The sequence below is a fragment of the Balaenoptera borealis genome (assembly GCF_965194805.1).
Source record: "Balaenoptera borealis genome assembly, chromosome: 6".
NCBI classification, from domain to species: Eukaryota; Metazoa; Chordata; class Mammalia; order Artiodactyla; family Balaenopteridae; genus Balaenoptera; species Balaenoptera borealis.
The window spans coordinates 114,678,647-114,694,138 of record NC_138863.1 but is presented as its reverse complement, the minus strand read 5'-3'; the positions used below and the strand labels follow the sequence as shown (position 1 = coordinate 114,694,138).

The 15,492-nt window shown below is 35.2% G+C and overlaps 1 protein-coding gene and 1 long non-coding RNA gene across 20 annotated transcripts in view; one reads left to right on the top strand and one right to left on the bottom strand.

Annotated features, from left to right (window-relative positions):
* The window catches only part of LOC309631493, a 37,192-nt gene extending 24,687 nt beyond the window's left edge, over positions 1 to 12,505 (top strand). The window contains exon 2 of the long non-coding RNA XR_014246310.1: positions 11,733 to 12,505. This is a non-coding gene — a long non-coding RNA (uncharacterized lncRNA). The remainder of the gene's footprint in view (positions 1 to 11,732) is intronic.
* NCKAP5 (NCK associated protein 5) overlaps positions 1 to 15,492 on the bottom strand; it is a 1,102,730-nt gene that overhangs the window by 140,961 nt on the left and 946,277 nt on the right. The gene's annotated exons all lie outside the window — the stretch shown is intronic.

Genomic DNA, 15,492 nt, shown 5'->3' with positions numbered 1-15,492 from the left:
CATCTCTACAAATGACTCAGTTTCATTCCTTTTTATGGCTGAGTAATATTCCATTGTATACATGTACCACAACTTCTTTATCCATTCGTCTGTTGATGGACATTTAGGTTGCTTCCATGACTTGGCTATTGTAAACAGTGCTGCAATGAACATTGGGGTGTATGTATCTTTCTGAATTATGGTTTTCTCTGGGTATATGCCCAGTAGTGGGATTGCTGGGTCATATGGTAGTTCTATTTTTAGTTTTTTAAGGAGCCTCCATATTGTTCTCCATAGTGGCTGTAACAATTTACATTCCCACCAACAGTGTAAGAGGGTTCCCTTTTCTCCACACCTTCCCCAGCATTTGTTGTTTGTAGATTTTTTGATGATGCCCATTCTAACTGGTGTGAAGTGATACCTCATTGTATTTTTGATTTGCATTTCTCTAATAATTAGTGATGTTGAGCAGTTTTTCATGTGCCTCTTGGTCATCTGTATGTCTTCTTTGGAGAAATGTCTGTTTAGGTCTTCCACCCATTTTTTGACTGGGTTGTTTGTTTTTTTGATATTGAGCTGCATGAGCTGTTTATATATTTTGGAGATTAATCCTTTTTCCGTTGATTCATTTGCAAATATTTTCTCCCATTCTGAGGGTTGTCCTTCTGTCCTGTTTATAGTTTCTCATTCCATCCTATTTGTTTATTTTTTGTTTTTAATTTTCATTACTCTAGGAGGTGGGTCAAAAAGGATCTTGCTGTGACTTATGTCAAAGAGTGTTTTTCCTATGTTTTCCTCTAAGAGTTTTATAGTGTACAGCCTTATATTTAGGTCTTTAGTCCATTTTGAGTTTATTTTTGTGTATGGTGTTAGGGAGTATTCTAATTTCATTCTTTTACATGTAGCTGTCCAGTTTTCCCAGCACCACTTACTGAAGAGACTGCCCTTTCTCCATTGTATATCCTTGCCTCCTTTGTCATAGATTAGTTGACCATAGGTGTGTGGGTTTATCTCTGGGCTTTCTATCCTGTTCCACTGATCTATATTTCTGTTTTGTGCCACTACCATATTGTCTTGATTACTGTAGCTTTGTAGTATAGGGAACACTCCCAAACTCATTCTGTGAGGCCACCATCTCCCTGGTACCAAATCCAGACAAAGATACTACAAAAAAAGAAAATTACAGACCAATATCACTGATGAATATAGATGCAAAAACCCTCAACAAAATACTAGCAAACAGAATCCAACAACACATTAAAAGGACTATACACCATGATCAAGTGGGATTTATGCCAGGGATGCAAGGATTCTTCAATACATGCAAATCAATCAATGTGATACACCATATTAACAAATTAAAGAATAAAAACCATATGATCATCTCAAAAGATGCAAACAAGCCTTTGACAAAATTCAACACTGATTTATGATAAAAACTCTCCAGAAAGTGGGCATAGAGGGAACCTACCTCAACATAATAAAGGCCATATACGACAAACCCACAGCAAACATCATTCTCAATGGTGAAAAACTGAAAGCATTTCCTCTAAGGTCAAGGACAAGACAAGGATGTCCACTCTCGCCACTGTTGTTCAACAGAGTTTTGGAAGTCCTAGCCATGGCAATCACAGAAGAAAAAGAAATAAAAGAAATACAAATTGGCAAAGAAGTAGTAAAACTGTCACTGTTTGCAGATGACATGATACTATATAGAGAAAATCCTAAAGATGCCACCAGAAAACTACTAGAGCTAATCAATGAATTTGGTAAAGTTGCAGGATACAAAATTAATGCACAGAAATCTCTTGCATTCATATACACTAACAAGAAAAAATCAGAAAGTGAAATTAAGGAGACAATCCCATTCACCAGTGCAACAACAACAAAAAATTACCTAGGAATAAACCTACCTAAGAAGGTAAAAGACCTGTACTCAGAAAACTGATGAAAGAAATAAGACACTGATGAAAGAAATCAAAGATGACACAAACAGATGGAGAGAGATACCATGTTCTTGGATTGGAAGAATCAATATTGTGAAAATGACTATACTACCCAAAGCAATCTACAGATTCAGTGCAATCCCTATCAAACTACCAATGGCCTTTTTTACAGAACTAGAACAAAAAAATCTTAAAATTTGTATGGAGACACAAAAGACTCCGAATAGCCAAAGCAATCTTGAGAAAAAACACGGAGCTGGAGGAATCAGACTCCCTCACTTAGGACTATACTACAAAACCTACATTTTAAAACACATACCAACACACAGTTTTCAAAAACATAAATGGATGACACAGTATTATGCATACTGTTGTACAACTTGCTTTCTTAGACATAATACAATATTTTGGAACTCCTTCTGGTCAGTAGATGTGGATAAATCTGATAATTTTTCTCACTGCACTGTGTCCCATCACCTGGAAGAACCATTCTTTATTGAATCTTTTTTCCCACTAAGGTCTATTTTGGTTGTTTCCAAGTCATTGTTCTTCTGAACATTGCAATAAACATCCCAACGAATCTATATATGCATGTGTGCAAGCATTTCAGTGGAAGAGTTATCAAGAACAGGTATTTCTGGGGCTGAGAACATACACCCTTAGATTTTTGTTATAAACAGCTAAATGGCCTTCCAAAAAAATGCACCAGTTCATACTTAACAGCATTGACGTGTCACATGCCAAATGCTGGATGTCAGTTTTTAAAATTTTTGTCAGTGTTTCTGCTTGCTGTTTTATTTTCATTTCACTGATTACTAATGCACTTGATGGTTTATTTGATATTTGGAAATTTTTTTGTTGTGAAAAAAATTTTTCACAGGAAAGTTTGCTTTGAACCTTTGCTTCTCCAAAGGTTTTGATCATTTTTTCTATTGGGTTATTTGTCCTTATTTTTGGAGGGGCTCTTTATATAGCGTGGATACTAATAGTGGGATATTTTTCCTCCCTGTTGTTTGTCCCTTAACTTTATGATGTCTTCTGTAAAAGGGTTGTTTGTTGTTTGGTTGGTTTAGTTTTGAATTTAAATATATCAGTCATTTATGACTTCTGGGTTTTGTGTCTTGCTTAGTAATACCTTACCTATCAAAAGATTATAATGCCATTCTCTTCTCTATTTTTATATTTAATGGTTTAATTTATTTGAAATTTCTTTTTGCTTGTGCTGTTAGAACAACAAACTAATTTTTTTGAAATACATTGATGAATGTCTATTATTTTCTCTATTGATTTAAAATATCTCTATCATAAACAAAACTCCCATTTAAACATTATTCCTGAAAATGTTATTTTGTTTAGTTCATCTGTTTTTCTACTTTTGAGCCAATACCATACTGACTTAGTTGTAGCTTTGCAATTTGTTTTGAGATTTGGTAAGCAAGTCCCTCTTCATACTTTCTTTTTCAAAAAGTTTCTTCCAGTTCTTGTCAAAGTCCATAAAATAAACTAATGGGATTCAATTTAATTTCCATCAATTTGGGGAATTAATATTGTTATTGCCAACTGAAGAATGTCACTACCCATTTGGTTCTACAATGACTGAGTTATTAGCCACTGCTGCCACTGACCTTCAACACACCCTGAAAGGAGTTCAGGGTGGAGATCAGGAACAAGGCACTCTGTGCTCTGAGAAAACTGGCAGAACAGGCCTTCAGACAGTTAGATATTTTCAGGAGAAATTTTTAATGAACCTGGATTCTTGCATCTTCCCATACTTAGAAAAGCACTAAAATCATTAACTAAGATATCCGTTCCTCGTGACTAGCAGCAACCAAGATGTGTGCTTGGTTGCACGTACTCCTTCACCAAAATCGCACGTATACTGGCTGACTTCCCTCCCTACCTCTTGGGAACAGTTTCTCGGAGCTATCTGAAATGCCGTCTCCCAAGCTATAGTCCTCAGTAAGACACTGAATAAACTTGACTCACTTGTGTGTGTGTGTGTGTGTGTGTGTGTGTTTATGGTAACATTATCTTTATATTGTTGAGTCTTGCATGGGTATCGTATGTTTCCACATTATATATCTCTTATTGTCCAATACAATCTTATAGTTTGCATCACATATGATTTATAGAGCTCTCACATGGACTTATTTATTGGTATTTTATGGTTTTTATTGTTGCTACTATCAATACATTTCCCTTTTAAATTCTTTACTTAGTCATTAATGGTATGTAGAAATGGTGTAGTTTTTTGTACTTCTGTATTACACATTAAAGAATTTTCTTAATTGTTCATAGAGGCTTTCTAGTAATATGTTTAGACTTCACAGGTCATATTATTCAGAAATAATGATAGCTATATGCCATTTTTCCCCCAGTACATATGCCACTTATTTGTTTACTTTTCTTATTAGATTGGCCAATAAATATTAAATAGTAATAGATATAAACATATTTCTATTTTTTATGATTTTAATTTAAATGCTTCAATGTTTTAACATTGAAAACGATACTTGCTGTTGGATTCTAATAGACAACTATTATTAAGTATCTTCTAGCTTGCGAAGATTTTTTTTTTTCTTTTTAATTAGGTAATGAGGCGTAATTTCTGGCAGCCACTGAGATGATTATATGAAATTTGTTTTCTTTATTTTTTAACATAGAGGATTACATAAACGGAATCATTAAGTTAGATCTTTGTGCTACTGGATTAAACTTTGCTTGGTAATAATTTGTTAGAAGTTTTAATAATATATCCTTGGTTTTCTTAGACAATACGTTGACCTTTATAAGGACGGCACTGCAGGAAGGGGAAGGAGTGTTCTCACCAGCTAGGCGCTGGGAACGTCACAGCCCAGTTGCTCCATGCATCAACGTTACAAGGCTTTCTTTAGTACGAGCACACCCAAGGCACCCTCTCCCACGAGCTCTTACCTCCTCCCTGAATTGTTTTGCGATCTACAGAAAAGGGTAGTCCTTTTACTTACAAGTGTTTAAATTTGAAAGAAAAAAATGTGTACATTTGAAAAGAGGTTAAATATATATTTGAAAACAAGGGACCCACAGAATTTGATAAGAACAGAAAATGACACAACATTCTCTAAAGATTTCATGGTGATCATTCAAGGGGGCAAAACATTAAGCCATTTTGTTTCATTTTACTTTTAGTTCATATTTGTTTTAACTTCTGGGACATGTGACATAACGTTTTGTTGATTAAGTGGGGGGGGCTGATTTACTCTTTATTTCCCTCCCCCCATGGATATAGAAGTGGACGTATTTTATCTATGTATTCATTAGGCTATAAATATGTCTTCCCAAGGATGTAATTGTTTGCCGTCATAGTAAGAGCCACTTAAGGGAAGCGACATAGGGAGAAGCAGAGAAAGAGAACCTTGTTGGTAATAGCAGCGAACTAGAACTGAAAGCCAGATAAAGACTATTACGTGTCCTGCTTCTCAACGCAGGTCGAACGTCACTATGGGCTTCATTCCATCGACACAGATATTAGAAGGCCACACACCTTTTACCTCCCAGACCACAAGGCAGAGCAAACCTGGGGAGGCCCTGAAGCTACATCTGTGGTTGGCAGTAGAGTCAGGCCCACCGTGTTTTGGTGACTATTTCATTGCTTAAAGGAACAGTTTCATAGGAAAGGACCAACTTGGAATGAAAGGCATGGGGTGTTCTTTGTCAATGTTTAGAATTATTTACCTTTTTTCCCACATGTGTTTCATAAGTGAGAGACTTATACTTCGGGTTTGTGTGGGCTCTGCTTGTCCAATGTCAGTATCTGGGTTCGCCTAGCCTTGTGGAATGAGTTGGGAAACTTCCCCTCTGAAATGGTTTAAATGATGATACAAATTATCTGTGTGAAAAGGATGGGGTGGTACAGTCTTGTGAAACTGCTGCTTTGTTTTGAGGTAAGTCTGCCCCTGGAGCTTCTTCTCCTGTCATTGTCACTGGTCGGCTAAAGCTTCCTACCTTCTCCTGAGATGACTTTCCTCCTCTGTCTTCCTTAGAACATTATGCATTCAATTTTATTGGTGTAAAGCTCTCCTTATCTGTAGTTCAAACCATTTTCTAATTTCCAATGTCATTTATTTGCATTTTTACTTTTTCTCCCTACTTCAGGCTTATTCAAATTTCTCTCTTTGTTGGGGAGGTCTGTGTTGATTTTTCTTCACTTCCGTGCCTTTAATGGACTGATTAATTTCTTTGCTCCAATTTTAATTTAAATAGTTATACTCACCATAGCCCTATTATCATAGTTTTCCTTTTAATCTTGCACTGCCAGTTAATTTCATGTCAATTAATTTTATTTTGTTCCAGTAAAATATATAAAAGTTTAAAAGTCAAATATTACGAAATGGTTTATAATTAAAGCAAAAAATAGAAGTCTTTTCTCCCATCCTTCTCCACCTCTTGGGCCTATATTCTATTACCACGTTTCCTCCTTATATTTGTCCCCAGTTTTTGGAATAATAATCATAGTCATGGCTTACAAACTGCTTTCTGCCTATTAGACACTATTCTAAAAATATAGACACAGCAAAGGAAACCATCAACAAAATGAAAAGGCAACCTACTCAGTGGGAGAAAATATTTGCAGATCATGTATCTGATAAGTGGTTAACGTTCAAAATATGTAAAGAACTCATACAACTCAATAGCAAAAACCCCAAACAATCTGATTAAAAAATGGAATTTTTTAGAGAAATTTAATAGACATTTTCCCCAAGAAGACATACAGATGGCCAACAGGCACATGAAAGATACTCTACATCATTAATCATCACAGAAATGTAAATCAAAATCACAATGAAATATCACCTCACACCTGTTAGAATGGCTATTATCAAAAAGACAGGAAATACAAGTGTTACATTAGGGAAGAATTTTATTGGCTGTGCTTGGTCACAAGTCTACTCCTGGACCAATCACTAGGCTAGTGTGCTGAGTTCTGGGATTTTCCAGCATGGATTTAAGTGCCCATACAGCAGATACTTAGAGAGCAGTATTGTTGAGAGAGGAGGAAACTTTTGCTGTCTTAAATCATACAGGCAGCCATCAATTGCACCTGTTTGTAAAACCGGTCACTTCCAAATTCATAAAATAACTGCATTTATAATTTATAAAACCACTTCTGTGTTAAGATGTCACTGTGGTCACTACTCTATCTTTATGTCCATTTTCATGTAACATGAAAAGAAAAATGCGGTGGGAATAGGATACAGCCCTGTTAATATGAGCCAGCTGGCTTTTAACATTGGATTATTGTGATTTTGAGGGTAAATGGGAGATATTTTTCCTTAGTTTTAAATCCCCCTTTAGTCTACTCAGTACCTTTTACTCAGGAAGCTGAGAAAGAAACACAGTAAGAATGTGTTAAATATGAATATTCAGGCACTGCAATATAAACAGTTTAAAACAATGATTTGAAATTATAGTAAGTATAAATTCCAAAACTGTAATTTCAGCTTACTTTATTTGTTATATGGGATAGGCCTCAGTGTTAGCTAAATGTTTTAATAAAAAAAAAAACAATGAATACATGTAATTAGTTACACATACTAGAAATGCTTAAACATAAATAGAATCTTGAACAAATTCCATGATGTTTTATATAACTTTTCAAAACTTAATAGAATAATCTGGGTTTAGTTCTTATGTTTTTTTCTTAATTTAATATACAAGTGAGGTCTGCCTTAGAACTGAACCTCTGATTGTGGTTGATAAGTAGAATAAATAAAATATTTTTTTCAAAAGGTGAAAAAAAAAAAAAGAAATACAAGTGTTGACAAAGATATGGAGAAAAGAGAACCCTTGTGCACTGTTGGTGAGAATGTAAATTGATGCAGCCACTATGGGAAAAAAGTATGGGGTTTCCTCAAAAAATTAAAAATAGAGCTACCATACATTCCAGCAATTCTACTTTTGGGTATATATTTGAAGGAAATGAAACCACTTGTCTTGAAGAAATATCTACACTCCCATGTTCATTGCAGCATTATTTATAATAGCCGAGACATGGAAACAATGTAAGTATCCATCAATGGAAGAATGGATAAGAAAATGTGATACACACACACACACAAACACACACACACACACACACACAATGGAATATTATTCAGCCATAAAAAAAAGAAAATCCTGCCATTTGTGACGACTTGGATGGACCTTCAGGGCATTATGCTAAATGAGAAATGGGGCACATACTATTCTTTCGTTCGTTTGAGTCCTTGTAAGCTGGCAAATATCTTTATCCTTGTGCTTGATTAATATTTTGTTGGTTGTAGTAGGTTGAACATCATTCCACTGCTTCCTTAACAGTTATGCTATTGAGAAGTCTGATGCCATTCAGCTTGTAATTGCTATTCTGTTAACTGTAATTGCTCCGTTATTCTTTGGTCACCTTGGTCCTTAAGGAGCGTCTTTTCTCTTTGAGTATTCTGAAATTTCATGATACATTTGACATAGGTGTTTCCTAAATCACTGGGCTACGTACTCAGTGGCCCTTTCGATCTGCAGGCTTGTGCCTTTCTTTAGTTCAGAACTATCTTATTTGTTTCATAATTGCATTCTTCTGTTTTCTCTGTGGTCTCTTTCTGGTATCCTTATTATTCTTACTTTTGCATTGATCCTCTAATTTCCTTATTTGTGGACTCTAATTTTTCAGTTCTAATTTTTTCTCAACCTTCCAACCCTTCTACTGAGTCTTTTATTTTGGTTACCATAGTGTAATTTTCCAAGCATTCTTAAATTTCTCTAATCTCTTTTCATAGTAACAATTTCTGTATCAATAGATTTAACATTTTCTGTCATATTTGTTCTTTTTCAATGTTCACTGAGTTATTTCTGTGACCTCTGGGTCCTTTTTCTCCATTTGTTTGTATTGGTGTCTTTCATTTATGAATGTGTCCTCAAATGCCTGGTCACCCTTGACTGTCAATTCATGTATGAGAATGCATTTCTAACAGCTGATTACACACCCCTGGGCATGGGCACGGCTTGTTCCTGGCTGGGCTTCATTGAGAGGGTGATGAGCTGACCTTCCCATTGAGGAGACTCTCCGGATAACAGGAATGGGAGGTTTTTCAGTTACTGAGATGAATCCTCCAACCTCCCTCCTGGGCTGGAGCAGGGTGGTGTACATCTGCGTGTTGATGTTCTGGCAGCTGGACAGAAGTGAAGGTGGGGACAGGGGGCTCCCCATAGCTCAGCATGTAGACTCTCATTTAACTCCCACTTTTCAGCCCTATTATTCACTCCAGACTTTGGCTATACTGGCATCTCTGAGTATGGGCCCTTCCTGCTCAATTTCCTTTATTTCTCAGTATATGGGTGTGAGTGGTGATGGTGGAAGCAAATCTAGGGGTCTAGCCACTCTACACACAGACTTCCAATGCTTCTCTCTCTGGCACCTGGGGGGGTCTCCCAGTGGTACCCCTCAAGATGTCCTGCAGGGAGAGTTGCTTCCTCTTGCTATTTGCCCAATGCCAGTACTTAGGTTGTAGCTTCTTTCACTTCATTAATTCAGCTCCTATTACTCCATTTGTTTCTCTCTCCCCAAAACTTATAGAAATCTCTCATCTGTTTTCGTTTCCTCTTCTGTACAATTTTCCTCTTGTGGACTAATACCTTATTTCTATGGCACAGAGTCTTGGGATTAGGATTGCTGGCTGAAAAGAAGTATTTTCAATTTTAGTAGATATAGCTCGCTTGTTTTCCGAAAAGTATAACACTTCACATACATGAGAGTAGCCTCTCCACGGTAGCCGTAACAGTAAAAGTTATTTCCCTCCTTAATTATTGCTAATATGATTGTAATTGTTACCTAAATTTTCATTTCCCTGAATACTCATGAGTTAAGTATCTTTTGAAATGTTTGTTGACCATTAGTACTTGCGCTTATCAACTGCCTTGCTCAATTTCTAGTGTCTTATATGTCCCCTTCTTGTCAATTTGTAAAAGTTCTTTGTATATTACAGATATTTATTATCTACATTGAAAACATTTTTTCCCCAAATCTATTGTTTGTCTACTGCCTTTGTTAATGGTACTTTTTAAAAGCCATACACATGATTGTGTTTTTATAGAATCAAATATATTCATCTTTATTTTACAGTTTCTGGGATTTCTATACTTGATTATATATGTATCCCATATTATTTTGTAATATCTGTCATTTCCTTTACATTAAAATTTTTCATGTATCTAGAATTTGACATGTGGCATAAGATAACCAATTATACCTATTTTCTATATACCTATTTTTTTTTTTAACAGATAGCTAGCTAGTAATATAAGGATAATCTTTCAAATAATCCACCCCTTTTCCTGCAGGACTGAAATGCTGACTTTATCATATATTAGATTTTCATACATAGTTGTTTTGATACCTGTTAAGAGAGTCCCCTGACTTTTCTTCTTTTTTACATTTTTCTTAAATTTTCTCTTCTCAGGCACCTATTTCTCCAAAACTACACTAAAATAATTTAATTCAATTCCAGTTTTTTTTTGGTGAATTTTATCATGTGGTTCAGTACATTTCTTTTAAAATTTATTCCTAAATATATTATAGTTTTAATCCTGACTATGAGAGGGATTCATTTCTTGTTTCCATTTCTAGGTGCTCTATTGCAAGAACAAGCAAGAGCTATTAATTTTAATTATATTTACCTTCAGTTGAACAAGTTTACCATTTTTATAGTACATTTTTTTCAAATTAGAGAGGATTTCTAAGTTGGAGTTATAAAATGAATAAAAGAGACAGTTGTAGTTCTACCTTTCTAAAATTTATACCTGAGATTTCATTTTCATGTCTTATTGAACTCACTGTAACCTCAAATACAATATAGGATAATAATGGTAATATCAGCATTATCGTTTATTTCCAGATTTTTTTTAAAAAAATTTATTTATTTATTTGGCTGCACCAGGCCTTAGTTGCAGCACACGGGATCTTTGTTGTGGTGTGTGGGATCTTTAGTTGCAGCATGCAGGCTCTTAGTTGAGGCATGTGGGATCTAGTTCCCTGACCAGGGATCGAAGCTGGGCCCCCTGCATCGGGAGCGCAGAGTCTTAACCCCTGGACCACCAGGGAAGTCCCTGTTTCCAGATTTTAATTGAAACAATTTCTGGGTTTTTTTGTTTGTTTGCCAGCATAATACATATATATGCTTTAAAAAATTGTTATATATTCTTTATTATATTTAATTTGTTTCCATCTACTCCATTTTACTTAGAATTTTTATTGGGAATGGGTACTGAGCTTCTCAAGTACATTTCCAGTATCTTTCATCTCGGCCATATGGTTTTTCTATTTTAATTTGTTGAAGTTGTTATTCTGTATTATGTTGACATATTTCCTGATATTGAACCACCCTGACATTTCTAGAATTACCTTATTTTATTATTCTGTATTTTAAAAGACATTTTTTGAGTCTGTTTCCTAATATTTTCTTTTGAATATATGCATCTAAATTCATAAATATTTGACAATAGTTTTCATATGTGTACTATTTTTACCCGATTCTGGTATTAAAGTTACGATGATTTCATCTTTCATGTGGTCTGAAATGATTTAGATAATATTGGTATTACATGCTTTTTTAAAGTTTAGATAAAGCTCAGCTGTAAGCCCATATGTTCCTGGGACTTTGGTCAATGGTAGGTCTTTAATCATCTTTCCAATCTCTTCTACTATACTCTTCATTTTTCAGTTTATATTTTTCTAGGCAATAATTTATTTCAGGGACTTCTGTGGTGGCGCAGTGGTTAAGAATCCGCCTGCCAATGCAGGTGACACGGGTTCAAGCACTGGTCCAGGAAGATCCCACATGCCGCGGAGCAACTAAGCCCATGTGCCACAACTACTGAGCCTGCGCTCTAGACCCCGTGAGCCACAACTACTGAGCCCACGCGCCACAACTACTGAAGCCCACACGCTCTAGGGCCTGTGCTTCGCAACAAAAGAAGCCACTGCAATGAGAAGCACGTGCACCACAATGAAGAGTAGCCCCTGCTCGCCACAACTAGAGAAAGCCTGCGTGCAGCAACAAAGACCCAATGCAGCCAAAAATAAATTAATTTTAAAAAATGTATTTCAAATTTGTTGCTGTAGACTTGATTATTTTCTTATAAATGTTTATTCTCTCTTGCATCTGTGACTGTTTCTTCTCATTCTAATATAGTTCAGTTCTCCTCTTTCTTTATTTGGTCAAATGAGAGGTTTAACTATCTCACTGGTAATCAAAAAATATTTTGGAAATATGCATACTAACATACACACACATATATAAATCTATTCATTAATTTCAGCTTCAATTTTAGTTATTTTCTCTTTGTAAGTTTCTTTGTTTTATTTTGTTGTCCTTTCCCAATTTCTTAAAATAAGAATTAAGTCACTTTATTGTTTTTCTTTATTTTCTAATACTAAAGACATTTAATGTTATCCAATTTCTATTTTTTCTATGTCTCATATAAAATTTCTGCTTTTGCCATGTCGCATAGATTTTGTTATGAAGTACATTTCTTTATACAGCTTCACAGATAGTTTATAAAACCACATTTGCTATCCTCTTTGATCCAAGGATTGCCTATTATATAATCTCCAAGTAGCAATATGTTTTGATCACTTTTTTTTATTAATTTGTAATTTTATTAGCTTATTATCAGAGAATCAGCCGGTAAATCCACACATTTTTTATTTCATTAAGGTTTTCTCTGTGGCTAAGGCATAATTGATTTTTTCCAAATGTTCCATAGACACATGAAAATAATGGATATACCTTATTGAAATGATGTAGAATTTTGTATATAGCTATTACATCAAGATTATTGGTTGTATTATTTGTTTCTTTATGTCCTACCTATTATTTGTCTGTCAGAGCTACCCAATTCTGAAAGAATCTATGTCTCTGTGTTCTGAAGTCACTTTCCATAATGATATTTTTTTACTATTATGTTCTCCTTGCATTTAAGTTTTTTGCAGTGTAACTGCTGTGGTATTTGGTGCACACAATTTTGTGATCATTAAATTTTTATTCATGACTTATACTGTTTATTATTACTAATTTCCCTCTTGATCTCTATAAAAGGCTTTTACCCTTAAATTTCACTTTATGTGTGTAATTCCTCCATACCTGTTTTCTTCATGTTTGCATTTTTCAGGTATTACCTATTCATTTATTTTCCCCACTATAAGTTTGTTTGTTTGTTTAATAAACAGCTTATTATTGGGTATTATTATCTAACCCAATCTGACAATCTCAGACTCGGCTTTTGACCACTGTCTGACCCAATTTCCCTTCCCATCTGTATACATTGTAGTGTCATGTTGATATACTTTATTTTATTCATTCCCTCTTAATTTAGATCTCTTATGTTATATTGCTCTTCTATCTCTTACTGATTCAGTATTTTTATTCGTTTAAGGTGTTATTAGTTTCTTATTTTTCCCCTTGTTAACTTAAAAGTTCTAGTGGTCTTTTGCCCTAAATAATACACATATCCTCCTCATGTTTTGAGAAAACATGATACCAGCTATTTTCCCCACTGAGACACAACGTTTCCTCTATGTCTGCACTTTCTCAACCTCCTAAATTGTCTTCAAGAATACTTTCACCCCCTTCTCTATTCCTCCTTCCCCCCCTCCCCCCTTCCATGAGATCTCTGGAACACTTTTACTCTCCCCTGCCCCTCACTACTCTCCACGGCGAGGTTTTACTGAGGATAGCTTAGCATTTTAAGATCTAGATTAATAATTTCCCTTGCAATATGTGCTTTTTGTTTCAAGAGTCCCTATGAAACACAAAGATTACACGTTCTCAGAATTCTATCATTATAAATGTATGTGTGTGCTTGCCTGTGTATATATTGCATGTCTACCAATTATTCTCAATATTTATAACTTTCTTCTACCATTGATACTATTTTAATTTACTTTTATTTTAAAGAATTAGTAATATATGAATAACTTCTCACTAAAGAATTCAAACTCTACAAGAAAGATGAAGTGTCACTTGACCACCCCTCATCATATTCCCTTTCCTAAAGGTGGCCTCTGTTATCAGTATGCCATGTATTCTTCCAGAATATTTTCCATATATATACATACATATACCTACACATATTTTTATTTATTTATTTATTTATTTGGCTGCGTTGGGTCTTTGCTGCTGCGCGCGGTCTTTCCCTAGTTGCGGCGAGCGGGGGCTACTCTTCGTTGCGGTGCGCGGGCTTCTCATTGTGGTGGCTTCTCTTGTTGCGGAGCACGGGCTCTAGGCACGTGGGCTTCAGTAGTTGCAGCATGTGGGCTCAGTGGTTGTGGCTCGCAGGCTCTAGAGCTCAGGCTCAGTAGTTGTGGCACACAGGCTTATTTGCTCTGCAGCACGTGGGATCTTCCCGGGCCAGGACTCGAACCCGTGTCCCCTGCATTGGCAGGCAGATTCTTAACCACTGCACCACCAGGGAAGTCCCACATGTATGTTTTTAATATAAATGGTATCATGTGTCTGTACTGCTTTGCAACTTCATTTTTTTCGCTTAATATATTTTAGAAATCCTTCTAGATGAGTAGATATAGTTTAACTCGATTATTTTAAACTGTTGCATAATATTGTCAGTAAAGTAAATTTTTTTGGTGAGCATTTAGGTTGTTTCTACTAATTTGCTATTGAAAACAGTGTACAACATTTTACCTGTCACCATCTGCACATGAATGAGAGCTTCTGCTAAATCAAAGGGTAGATGTTTTGCCTATTAAATTGCCACACAAGAATTACTGTACCTATTTATAATCTTACCAGCAATGCTTGAGGTTTATATTTTCAACAACAGTGCATGAGACTGTTTCGCTCTACCATTTTTTTACGCTTGTCTGCATGTATTACAAAATGGCTATCCCATCCGATCAGTGAAATAACACTGTTCCCAATGTAGCAAGCTCTCTCTACCTTTGACAGCGCTTAATATTATCACAATTTTATTTATGCCAGAATATACTGGTTAAAAAAAAGTGTCTTGGACTTTAATTTCTGGTTAGTAGTGAGGTGAGCATCTTTTCGTAAGTTTATTAGCTATTTGTGTTTCCTATCCTGTTAACTGCCTATTTTCCACCCTTTGTCTTCCCTCTTCATTTTTTCTAACTCATTACAAATTTGTAACTCTAATTCATAGGAACTATTCATATACTTTAGATTTCATTCCTTTATTGTTAAATATGTTAAAGTGTTTTCTCCAGGTCTGTTGCTTATCCTTGCTTATGCTTATGGAATATTTGGTCAACAAAAAATTAGAAATTTTGAGGTAGTCAAAATTTAACAGTCCTTTTCTTTGTTATCTTGGTTTTCTGTGTTGTTTGAGAAAGCATCCAGTACATTAAGATAAAAAATAATAGTCTTCTGAATTTCCTCAGCATTTATATTATTTGTACATTTAGGATATTAACCTGTGCAAAATTTGCATTTCTTTATGGTGAGGTAGGGCTCTGATGATGGTGATGACGATAATGATGATTATCAACTGTACTGTCAAATGTCCTCCAACCATTTACGCATAG